The sequence below is a fragment of the Pezoporus wallicus genome, unplaced genomic scaffold (genome assembly GCF_028554395.1).
Source record: "Pezoporus wallicus isolate ANWC-B61680 ecotype Strahan unplaced genomic scaffold, APGP_CSIRO_Pwel_v1 contig_4238, whole genome shotgun sequence".
Taxonomy (NCBI): Eukaryota; Metazoa; Chordata; class Aves; order Psittaciformes; family Psittacidae; genus Pezoporus; species Pezoporus wallicus.
The window spans coordinates 1090604-1103660 of NW_026637932.1; the positions used below are offsets into that span (position 1 = coordinate 1090604).

General features: G+C 38.6%; 1 long non-coding RNA gene across 2 annotated transcripts in view; it reads left to right on the top strand.

The window, feature by feature from the left end:
* The window catches only part of LOC130598664 (uncharacterized), a 163750-nt gene that overhangs the window by 62955 nt on the left and 87738 nt on the right, over positions 1-13057 (top strand). For both annotated transcript variants that reach the window (XR_008972051.1, XR_008972052.1), the window contains exon 2: positions 12106-12269. This is a non-coding gene — a long non-coding RNA (uncharacterized LOC130598664). The remainder of the gene's footprint in view (positions 1-12105; positions 12270-13057) is intronic.

Here is a 13057-nt window from a genome sequence, read left to right on the forward strand (position 1 = left end):
CACACTAGGTTTCTACGTGTAATACCAGGAGCCAGAAAACACTGGGAGCTCAGGCTGGGTGTACATGTGTGCGCACGTGTGTATCTACATAAGTATATTATCTGCATAAGTAGTACACTGGTTTTATTTAAATGATCTTTTTCAAATAGAGTCCCTTTTGTTCTGTTTCTCTAAATAAAAAACACATGTTAACTTTTGAATAATTTCTGGTTTTAATAGCCTGAATCCTGCCATGTCCAGTTTGTACCACAGATAGTAATAAGCCTACTCTTACGAGTAAGAATTAGGGGTAAATATTGGAGCTAAATTTTGTTTGCAGCAATACTTTTTTTTTTTCCCCTCTTTTTGTGCCTTTTTGTGTGTGTGAATGTGTATGGCGGTTATGTTGCTGAAAGAAAAATCTTTGGCTAAACCAAAGTACTGGACATCCTTTCATTGTCTGGATTTTAGCACACAATATTTTTTCCATCCCAGTATAAGAAATCTTCCAGAAACAGAGGAGAACAAAGACATATCCTTCATTTAAATAATAGTAGTAATGTTGTGAAAATAAGGAAACTCTAACTAATCTGTATACACAAACCCAAATTCTAGTGTGAGAGGAAGCTGAAGCAGTGAATGTTAACCAGGTTGCAAGAGTGTAAATGAAGGCAGAATATGGCAAATGATTTGTAATTTTTTTTCTGGTTTAGCTGATGCCTAGTAGCCTGCCTTGGTCTGTGCTCAGGTCTGTGTCAGTCTGAAGTGTAAAAGTCAGAGGGGAAACTCAGCTTTAGTTCTCGTATTCTCTTTTTGTTGGCAGTTTGCGTAGGGGACTGTAACCTGCTCTTTTGCATCATTTTTATTAATTTATGAGGAGAAAGGCACGGCATTTAATATTTGCATTCAAGAAAATTAAATGGGTAATAATACAATGAGCAGAAGAGGCACAAAACACAAATGTCTGTCTTCTCCATAGTTTCAGGATTGTTTTAAGAGTGAGGTTTTGTAGGACTGTTAAGCAGTGTCACCTACTTTGTCTTGATGTTTTTTTAATTACAAACAAAAATATCTTCAGAAGAAAAAAAATATTCTGGATTTTTTTTCATTTAGAGATTGGAATATTTTTTACTGGGGTGTCAGACAAGTGCCAGTTTCAGCACAAGGGAAGAAGTAAGACCACATGGCTGGGAACAAAGCAGGGGAGTAAGGCTGCCTCCCCAATCAGCAGCAAGCTGTCAAACTGGCTCAACTGTTGTGTGAAATCTCAGCCTAAAAGAGGATTTAGACAAGAAATCTTTCTTTTTTAATGTGCTTTTAGCTTAAAAAGTAACAGTTTTGTTAAATTGAGAAAACAGCAATTTTAAAAACATCATTTTGCAGATCCCCCAGTGAAGGAATGCATAAGCACTCCTTTCATGGTATAAAGTGAGGCTGTTATTTTTTTTAATTGAATTTTGTTTTTTTTTCCCTCTGTATAATATGCTTTTTGTGCATTTTTTTTTTTCCGCTTACATATTTGTCCTTTCTGTACTTTTCTTTCAGATTTTGTTTGTTTTTCCTCTCTCATTTCTATCCATAATTAAGATTCAGGCTGTTCCTTTATTTGCTTATTCCCTATGCTTTACCGTAGTCATCAACTCTCCATATCTTAGTGCAAACTTTGTATTATTTCAGAATTTTATATTTCTTGATGCTCTTGCCCCTATATTCATGTTATTTGATGCCTCTTTCAAGGAGTCTTGACTTCTTATTTGACATTTTCTGAAGAAAAGCAAGCTTAAAACTGCTTACGAAGTATGACCAAGGAAGAAGAAAAAATTATAAAAAATATAAATACAAAAGTTTTTTCTGCCACAGTGTTGCAGTATTCTCATGATTCTTTGTAGCCTGGCACATCATTTTTGAGTGCTTTAGATACCATATTCTAGGTTTCAGAGATGCATTACTTTGAGGAGTTGGGCTAGGGGAGTTGGGGGAGGGGTGTGTGTCACAGTCTCTGCCAAATTTACTGCAGGGGCATAATAGGAAGTCATCTGAACAAAGTCTTAATTTGTTTTCAATTAAGCACAGCAGCCTGAGATACAGTGTAGGTTACAGTGAAGTCTATAGGTTAATAACTTTTTAAAAGCTTACACTACCCCTTTCCCAAAGATCTCTGGAAGACCTATCCTGGTTGTATCCAACTTTTAGAGTCGTTGTCACTTCTTGGGGTGCCCATTCATTATCCCCAATGTCACTCCCATGTCAGCAACCTCCCTGAGCATTACCGCTGCAGGTTCCCACCAGTAGGTGTGGTGGACAAAGTACTTTAAAAAGGTTAATCAGCAGCATTCATTAATAACTAGGTAACAGTATCCAGCCTGCAGGCTACTAGTTGTTGGCAAATCACTTGCATGGTGCAAAGCTTGTAGTTTTTGTTCAACTGGTTGAGTGCCTTGTTGCCAGGCTTCCTGCTGGAGGAGGAGTTTGGCGGGACCACTGGGGCGTGTTGTGCAATAGTATTCATTGAACAGCTTCGATGCTGGCACCTGAGATACTTCCTCAGGCTTCCCATCTCCATGCTGAACTTGCTTGCAGGAATTCGGTATTTTAAGCAAGAGCAGAATACCCCTCCTAAGGATCCTGATTAGCTCTTGGAGTGCTTTCACTTGTGTTGGTGTCCAGCCTTGCTAGACTGAAATGCAGAAAATTGGCTTGATTGTTGATATCTTTTGATGCTTTCTAATGGCTCCCTTTCATGTGATTAGGAACACAGATAAAACCCTCCTATGACTCACTGAAAAAGACATGTAGAAGACATCAGTGTACAAAAATACAAAAATAATCTACAGTACGCATTTCTGCAGCACAGCAAATCTACACCTTAACAGTGTTGCCGTCACGTACATATGGGTGAATGAAGCAACACAAAGACACAGTAAATAAGTGAGGACTTTGCATCAGGCTAATCACTAGGTACACAAAATACATTGCTCAGCCTGGGTTAATAGCTGAGATCGTGTCCTATTACATTGCTGACTAATGTACTTTTCAGACAGAAGTTCGCACTGTAGACTTGGCCTCGGGTTTTACTATGTTAATACCTGTCAAAAGGTGCCAGTTCTTCACATGTCTTTGTATATTCATTACATTTTGCAGGGTAGACAAGGCATTAATTTTCTAGCTTCATTCTGTATTAAGATGCAAAGCAAAACAACAAAAAAAAAAAAGAAAATCACAAACTTGCTGTCTTTGGAAGGTAAAAATGCGCCTGAAGAACAACAAAAACAGAGCTGGTTTTTTAGTGGGTTTTTGGTTTTATTTTTAGGCCACATAATTACAAAAATAATACTTGAATTAGCTCTTAGGATTTTTAGCCTTAGTGTATCAGACTGATATTTGTCAAATAGGCTTATGGGTCACTCCAAGTGATTTTAGCAACTCCAGTGGTGCTAGTTGGTGTGAATTATTACTCAGCATGAGTAAGGAGATCAGAATTAAGCCCAGATACGGTCAGAAGGAAAGAGGGTTTTGTCTGATTTGTCTATGATAGATCTGCCCTGCTGCTAACTCCCTGGTCTTTCATTTAGTTTCTTTTTAGAGACTTTTGTTAAGACTTCCAAGGAGTCCTGAGAGGACAATTGAGCTTTTATGGGTTTTTTGCAGAAGCGGGGAGAAACAATCAAGTTCCTGGCTTTCTGGTAGTATTGATTTATTTTCTGTTCATCCTGCAAATATTTTTTTTATTAAATTTATTTTTTTAAAAAAGAAGTAATATAAGTTGGGCTTTGAGGGAACAAGACGGGGAGCTTTGAGGTTAATTTGCAGATAAGGATTTCCCAAGTATACAACAACATTATGATCAACCCTTACAGCAGGGAGGGTTACAGCTTCTATTTTCTGAGAGAACAGACTTCTGTTTGAGCTTGTCCCTGTTCAGAAAAGCTTAGTAAATAAAGAAATCAGACTGTCTCTCACGAGATGCTGCAAAAGTGACACAAACTGGTTTAGACTCTGAAGTTAGTGGGCCGCTTGCTGGGCTCAGTGGTGTGAAATGACTCATCTGACTCATCTGAAGGCTTCCCCTCAGGCAGCCTCAGGGTCCAGCTTCCACTTTGCAGAAGGAAAGGAGCCTGGCCAAGCCCTGCTGCCCCCAGCCGTGCCTGTGGGTGAGCCCCGGGGACCAGTGTACAGCAGGCTGGGGCCTTACCATCTCACTTCCCTCTCAGGGGACCCCAGTTCTGGCTATGGGAATAGCTTTTTGCCAGGAACTGTTTCTTACTCTCTCACCCTTTCTAGTGCTCTTATTAAGCAGCTACAGCAAAACAGGGGAGATGTGTGTGTGCTGCAAGATAGCCAAAAGAATTTATAACCTTTGGAGCCAATGGGACTAAGTTTGCTCAGGATCATGCCCTTAGTTAGCGTCCTGCAGCAAAAAGGCCTTGAGTTTAGTAAGGAAACTCTCTCAGGGATTTATGGTATTGATGACTGTAACCAAGCCTGGCAGCCCTTGGATTGTACAGCTCTCTCTGGGCCTAATCAAAGGCCATTGACGTAAACTAAAACATTTGACTTCAGAGAGCTATGGATCAAACTCTGCATCTACACTGACTGAATGTGCCCTCCCCTCAGACACAACCTCACTTTAAATTCTTTTCTTCTGACAGGCCTGTAGCCTTATTCCTCTCTCTTAAGCTGAGAGGGCATTTCATGGCTTTCTAAGATGCTCAGAAGTTTCTTTTCCCTTCTCATGGTGCAGTTTCTCATTATACTTAATTCAGTGTAACTGCTGGCTGACACCAGAAGTCCTATCCACATTTTTTCTGATGTCAGGTTTAGAGATCATATGATCTTGGCAGGATGACTTGCCAGAAAGTTAACCCAATCCAACTTGTGTCTCCCTCCCACCCCTCCCCAAAAAAAGAAGCTACTGTCCTTTCAGCAGTTTTCCACATTTGCCATGGATTAGTGTAATATAACTCTGTGCCATGAGTCTCAAAAACTCTGCCAGGGGCATTACATAAAAGCAAAGTTAATTTGGATTAAGGCAGAGAATCCAGACAAAGAAAACATTAAGAAGAATTCAAATGAAAATGATATGAAAAGTATTATTACCGGCATACAAGGCCTGGTCCAGATGTGTTAATTAGTTACTGGTCCAAAGATAACGGTTAAGATGGATATTACAAGTGTGAAAACTATCTTTAATGTATGTTATTATACTTATGATTCTCCGTTTCCTTTTTTTTTCTTTTCCCTCAGCCCAATTAGCTGGCAGTGAACCTTTAGGATCTTGCTGAAAGGAGCTTGTTCTTGATTCTTAGCCAAGTGTCCCTGGGCCACTGCAGATAAAAAGTCACAGCAAACAGGGGAATGTCTCTCCATTAATTCCTCTTTCCCCTGAACACCTTGGTATTTCCCTTCAAGCCCAGTTATTCAGTCTTTGTTAGCAAGCATCTTTCACTGTGTCCTTTTGCCCAGACATTGGTGCATAAATAGCTTCAGATTTATATGATTACTTTATTTTTCTTTTTTTTCTACACTTCAGATATACTCATTTTAATTTCTTTCTTCTAATTTGGATGGTATAAATGTCATCTACTCATATTATTCCCATTTCAAAGTATACCCTTGAACCTCACTTAAAGGCTTGAACTCTTTTAATTTGGGTATGCATGTTTCGCAACTAAAACTCATAAAAGGACTACAATATCTGTTATTAGCTTCCAACTTTCAATACTTGCAACATGTCTTCCTACCCCCATTGGTAGTCTAACCAAATGTTCTCAGTTTCCCTTAACACAGTAATGAGGAATTCTCTCTCTGTGTCCTCGCTTCTCCATGGTCTGAAAATTAAAGCTCTGTCTTTAAGTACAAGATGTGCAGTATATCATTATGAAAGATAAAGTTCATATCAGATTCAAGCTACCCAGCTGTTTCAGAGCTCTGCTTTTATGTCAGGTTTGTGGATTTCATGAGGTTGGAAGCAGACTTGCATATGAAAATGCATAGTAATTGTACCTTTTAGTGATACTCATTAGCAATACTCATTACTCATTACTCCTTTATTTTTCAGTCTGATTTATTATTTCATATGTTTTAACTTGTGAATGTATTTAAATTCTTATTGCAAAATCACTCAGAAAAGGAAAAAAAACGGTTTCTCAGAACAGAACAAATGGAAGAACAGCTTTTTTTTAAGTTGGAGGTGAAACAATTACCCGTATGCAGCTCATGAAATACGTTTGAAGTTCTGCTTTCTCTCAGTGAAATATATTTGCTAGATAGTTTGCTAGTGGTTGCTTGTTGTGCTCTGATGTAAATTATATGTGAGATGTTGTAAGCTGAGTCATGCAGGTATTGTCACTCTGAGCAAAGAAGCTGCTAGTGCCTTCATGAAAAAATTCTCGGGTGATAAGTGCCGCTTCCAAAACCACCAAGAACCAAGCAGGTTTTTTATTTAGCATATATTTTTCACTTTACCTTCTGCATCAACTGTGACCAGCACAATTCCTCCCACTTTCATCGGGGAAGCCAGAGGTTTAGATTGTATGCTGTACAACATAGCTTCTCATTCAAGTAAATGGAAAAATATATTGGAATGTTTTTTGATTAATTGGTTGGAAGAAGCTGAGGTCCTTGCCACTTAGATCCTTTGGAAAACTGCAGCTGCATGATTTTTGTGCACACATGGCTCTGAAATTGTGAATTCTGCAGTGAAATATGTAACATGAGGAGTGGGAAAAGGTACCAACTCTCATGACAGAAGGACTTTCCATCACTATTCCTTGAGAGTTAGTTATTCCTTTGTCTTAATTTATAAAGTAAATCTACCACAAATAAGGATTTTCTAGCAATATACTGTTTAAATATTACATTGAAAGACTCGGGAGATCAGAGAAATCTCTAGCTGGAGTATAAAGGCAGGGAAAATGTAAAAATGTTTCCTTCTTTGTCTTTATATTTCTGCTTTTGGAAATTGCTGTACTGATATAGTAATCCCATGTATTACTCCTCCAGCTGAGACCTCCACAAAATAAAAAACTGCAGGGAAATACCAAGGCTGGAAAGAACAGGATGAGAAACACATGCTTTGCAGAGGGTCTTCTGTATTTTCTTCCTCTTCCATTGTCATGCTCAGTGACTGGCCCTACAGGAGAAAGTCTTTATATAGAAGTAAAAGTCCTCCAAAGATTTAACTTTGTCTGTACCACCTGAGAAGAAAATTGTGTAGGGATGGGTTCAGATGTAAGCCCAAGAGGCCCAGCAGCATTTTCACCATTTGCTGCAGACTGGGGTTAGGAACTTTAACTCTGAACTTGTGTTGTCTCAAGCTCTTGACAAGTCCCTAGCCTTTCTTTCTCACGTCTTTCCTGTGGCTGCCTTTTCTCAGAAACTGGGGAGATGTAAATAAGTGAATAGATGCTGTTGTAGAAGAGAAAGAAGGTGGGGCTGGGGAGGAGGCCTGTGCATTTCAGGAGGAAAACATCTATGAAGGGGAGAGAAATGGAGGAAAGAACACCATGTTTTGAGAGGTTTGAGAAAGACATCTTCTATCGGTAAGGTGAAGAAGATAGGGGAGACACTTGTCCCTAAATGCCCCCACAGCCCCTTGCTTTTCCCTAGGACAACTTTAACCAGTTTGGCTGAATAATGCCATCTGTACATAGTGATCTTCCCAAGATCAAATATCCCAGAGGTCCTGCAATACCAACACCACTCACTTGAATTTTTGGCTACATTACTGAGGACAGACTTGAACTGATGGCTTCTCTGTCACTTGCAAAGTAGGCCAAAACATGCCATCTCATAAAATCCAACACATCTGTGGGCTATGGCTCTGGCCTGAAAAACTTATGACTTAGGTTCAGCTTTATGTTCTGCCAAATTTTGTGTGAAATTTCTGGTCAGAATAGGCAAACTTCACTACGTCTCAAAGCAAACACTTTAATACTGTTTTGTTTTTGCAGACCTTTGAAAGGCTTTTTATGAGCTCAAGGCAGGGCAATAGCAAGTTTCAAAACCACAGTGTTACTACAAAAAGGATTTTTTTATCTTCCCATCAGTTCTAATTACGTGGCTTCTCTCAAAACAGGTGCTTTCCTTCTCAGAAGCCATGTTAGTGGCTAAAGACTTGGAAATTAAGTTTCCCAAAGAGCCACTTCTATTGCTGAAAATCTCAGATTTGCTTGCAGTAATTTCCACCTGATATCCGTTTCTGAATAAATAAGGAAAAGAGGCATCTTGCATGCTAAAAGCTTTTCTAGATCTCCTTATTTACAGGGATATAGAATTAGCATAACATTTGCCTTTCTCTGACATAAAAAACTAAAAGATTTTCAAGTTGTCTTGATTTTTCTCATTTTTATAGGAAAAAATTCTTAGGACTCATTCTGTGAGCGTAAATTTCACTTTTAAGTGCAGCTGAGAGCCCATTATGAGGTTTCCCAGGGTGTTTTGCTCTTCTTTCTGATTCCACTGGGTCTTTCGAATCCATGTATTACATTCATAGCTTCTAAAAATCCTTCCTTTGAAAGTTTGCTTTGGGTTTCCTTTTCCTTTTAATATACTAAAGTTGTTTTTTTTAATTACTGTTATGTTAGCATGTATGATCTATGAACAAAAAGCCCTATCAATTCATCCTTTCTATTTTCAATTTGATTCTGAGATGGCTGTTCCCAAAGCTGCTCTGAACTTTCTCCCTTAAGATAAACAAAATTTTCTCTTCAGCAATGGAAAAGAGTACTGCACTCTTATCCAAAATGAGATATTCCCAGGAGAAATACTGCCTTGTATTAGAACACTGCATTTTATCATCTTGAAAGACAGGCATCCAGTCTTTCTTATAGCTTCTATTCTAAAAAGATAAGCTTCACGACTTAGTCACGGGGCTGGATTTCCTATTGTCCTAAACCCTACATAGTCCTTCACATGAGGGCAAGATGGGTATAAAATGCTACCATGGTTGTATTTTATTGGTCTGAATATAAGGTGAGGTTATAAAAGACTGGGGGCAAGAAAGGGTGTGGGAGAAGGAGGGAGGAAATCCTACTTGCTATGTATCTGTGTTGAGCATGTGGCCTGTAACCATCTCTTCTGTTCCATGCTTCCTACACACAGACACACACCAGCAGCACTGAATTTTAGGTGAGGGAAGTAGGAAAATATAACTCAGACATGCACTCAGAAGGACACCGGGTCTAATGCTTCCTTGCTGAGGATTGACATGCCAGGCAATCGATCAGCAAGGCAGGTAGGCTTTGGGCTTCCTGTGGGACAAACTTGGTATGGGGAGGGTGATAGGGGACAAGTGCCTAACATTTACGTTCTGTAACAGGAATTGTTTCTCCCTTCTCAAGTAAGGGACACTTCTTATTTCTAACTAATGCAAAGGGTGCAGGCAGTACAAGGTAAGGTGCTACTTCTAAAGGGAAAGATGGTCCCCAGTTTCTAAGAGAATGAACTCAGTAAAATCATTGTGTTCTATTTCCTAAAGATCTGTTAACACACAGTTTTTAAAAAAGTAATTGTGTACCTACAGCAGACTTATGTGACTGTAATCTTTAGCAAATTCTAAAGCTGCTATGTTTAAGCTGCAGACCTATATATTTCAATCACACTATCTTTTGCTAAAACAGACTGAACTTTCCTCCACTATATGAACAGATAAAAACCACTGTGCCTTTCCTTTACTATTAAATCTTGCCTAAAACTGTGAAATAATACAGTGAAATAAGTCTCTGTATTCTTGAATCATTAAAAAAAAAAATAGTGTAAAAGTCCTCTATGGGCCTGTAAATTTAATGCTGACATGACTCTTTTATATAGCTCATTCACAATAAAGATACATAAAAGAAACAGCTCCTTTTATGTGTTGCAGATATTTGAAAAACATAATTTTAAAATAACCTTTAATCCTTGAGGAAATTTCTTTCTAACATGTTTTAAGCATTTAGACATTTAATTAAACTATTAGAGACCAAATTATTAAGGGAAGCTGTTGAACCTTAACCTTTCCTGTCTCACCCATAGTTTGAAAATAGACAATTTCTAAATAAGTGACCATTGCCAACCTGAGCCAGAGGGCAGCATTCACCACCTTATGATACACTCCAAATCCTGATGAATATCAGCTACTTTTTAATTCCTATTTCTCTGTACAATACTCATAAATGTTTTAAAAAATAGATTGCCTCATTCAGCCTATTGCAGAATTGTTAAGTGAATAAATGACATTGCCATTAGCATTCAGTTATAAATACATTTGAATTTTAAACTGAACATATGCTACTTTTCTGCTTGAAACTAGCAGCTTTTGCTTTCAAAAGCCATGCCACAGACCCAGGCATGCCATAATAATGGCAATACTTAGCATTGAGGATGTCAAAGCTCTGTAAATAGGATACTGTCAATATCTCAATCTGATCCGTTAGATACAGCTATTGAAAAAGTTTCTTACTTGAGGCTGCAGAGTGTTCACACCTTATACAAGAATAGAGCTCCTGTATTTTAGCTGTGAGCTTGATTTAGTTTCTCATTTACTACTCTGGCTATGAATTCCAAAATAAGCTTTTATTCATCTGTTTGGGTTTTGCTGTGATGCTGTTATTTTCTTTTTTTTCTCCTTTGATAATACTCAAATTTTTCTACGTCGGCTTACATTCAAATTCTTGGAGCCAATTTAGGCTGGAGAATTCCTTGAATACTTGGTTATTAATAACTTTGGTTTCATGCTCCCCTCCCCTATAATCCTTACATAATAATTTCTTCTAATAAAATATTTTTGATCAGATCAGAAATGTATGAAAGAAATAAAAACACTTATTGGCTCCCAGACACATGCAAATAACTTATTATTTAAGACAGAACCACAGATAAGATAAACATGTTTTTAAAAAAAATAATAAAAATTAGTAATTAAACATTTGTCTGCTTCATTTGGCAAAGAATAAGTCTGGGACTGTTATCAAACACCAGGAGTGAGTAGAGGAGAAAGTAAGAGACTGAGGTGGATTGAAAGATTATGTAGGGGTGGGGATGCTGTGCACTTTCAGTTAAGCCTGTGGAACAACGAGTTTAGCTGCAAAAGAGTTTGACTGCAAAGCCAAATCCTGAAGTAACTTCACTGAATCCAGTGGAAATTTGCTTGCTTTCATTAACTGGGAATCTACTGTTCTCTGTGTTGATTCAAAAACAATTTGAGTGAGGATAGCTGAGTAAGGCTTGACCAGAATTTCACAGTTGATGATGATGAGAGGGATTTCACTGTGGTTTGTTTTACAGCAAGTGATGGAGTTTAAATTTGCACTGGCTAAGATCACTTTAAACCCATTTGTAGCTGACTGTTGTCCATCACTTTGAAATTAAAGGGTAAGAGTAACCAAACGTATTTCAGGAGTATTCTTCTGACCATGTTAGAAAACAATGGGGTACCACGGCACACTGAGAGCCTGCTTCTTTTAAAGGAGCACATGCCACTTCAAGAAAAAAAAAAGCATAAAAGGAAGCAATGGTGTGCAAATCAAAATAACCCAGTCTTTCTCACTGGATCCATGCTTGCTGAAGAATAAACTGCAGGGGAAGAATTCAGACCTGTCTTTATTCAGTCTCCAAAAGCAACTACTTTCCCTATGGACAAGAAAGAAATTCAGTTTTAATGATGGTGGCAGCCTTCCACTGAACGACCTTAATTTTCATGATCAATAATACAAGCAGGTGGCAGCAGTGCCCTCTTCAAATAACTAATTGTTGAAGATTAAGAATTGATTGGTTTGGTTTTGGTTTTTGTTTCTCTTTTATTAACTATCTTCCGCTGCGACATGGGATTCAGCAGTTTTTCACCTGCTCTCAGCCACCAAACTGAGTTCCTGAATTCATTCAGCCACCTTTCTCTTCCTCCTTCTTCCCTCCCTCCCTGCAACACTATTCTGCTGTTCCTCAAGGTTCACTAACCAAAGTCATCCCCTACATCCATCCATTTAGATGGATCTATCTAGATAAATATAGATTAATTTCTGCCAGAAATGTAATTGAATTTATCATGTGTTGTTAAATGTTGTTGAATTTATCATGTGTGTTAATGCTTGTAATGTTTGTATTTTAAATCCTCTCATATTTTGTGCTCTTTTGGTTTTGTTCTTGCAGGTGAAAGTGCACCAGGGACATCACCTAAAGCTGGGCACTATGAGACCTAATCTTTGGTAGGAGCCCATGAGGGATTGGAGGTCCTACTGTGACAGACTTCATTTGGCTTCTTCTTCGTTGCTGTTTCCTTTCCTCAAAGGATTTCTAATGAAGTTGAGATGAAGGTAGGTTTCTCTATATCCTGCATATGCATTTATCCCCTATCTGAATTAACTCCAACTTTGGCAGTTTTCACCGCTGTTATTCAATGCAATGCTGCCTGTCAGCACTCTGAGCCTGCAAGCTAGCTCAGGACCCAGGATCAGATCTGAACATTGCAGCATGACATGCTGCCACTTAAGCACTTAATTATACGTAAGGATACAACGATCCACATTGTACCCGTTACAAAGGAGCCACAAGGAAAAATAAAGTCCCACTGCCTTGCCAACCAAAGGGATCTTTGCCAGCACCAGGTGGTGGAAAGTATGAGGCAAGTGAGAAGGGTGACTCTTGGCACTGCTTGTGCAGCCACGGTGACAATTAAAAAAAATGCTGCTTTTGAGAGAGAGGCCAGTAGCATTTGGTGTTTGGTGTCAAGGGGCTGAAAAGGGTGCCACATGAAGCTGAAAAGCCTTGCAGGGGTTCCTAATGAACCATTTTCTGTGCTCCCCCTCCTACTTGGATGATTGTACTTAGCTGGCTACTGTGCTCTTGTATCCAGGTTTTGCCAAGTGGTTATCTTCCTGCTTGCATCTGTTTATTGTGAATTCACCTCTCTGTCTGGAAGGGTGCAAGCGAATATCAATGAAGCTATTGGGATTTTTCTGTCTGATTGAGCTAATCTCTTCTGGAGTTCTACCAGTTGTCTAATTTAATTACCTTGTTCCGAATACAATTTTAGTGGGAAATACAGAGGAATATGAACATGAAATTCATCCATATAAAAAACCATATACTGTGCTTGATTTAG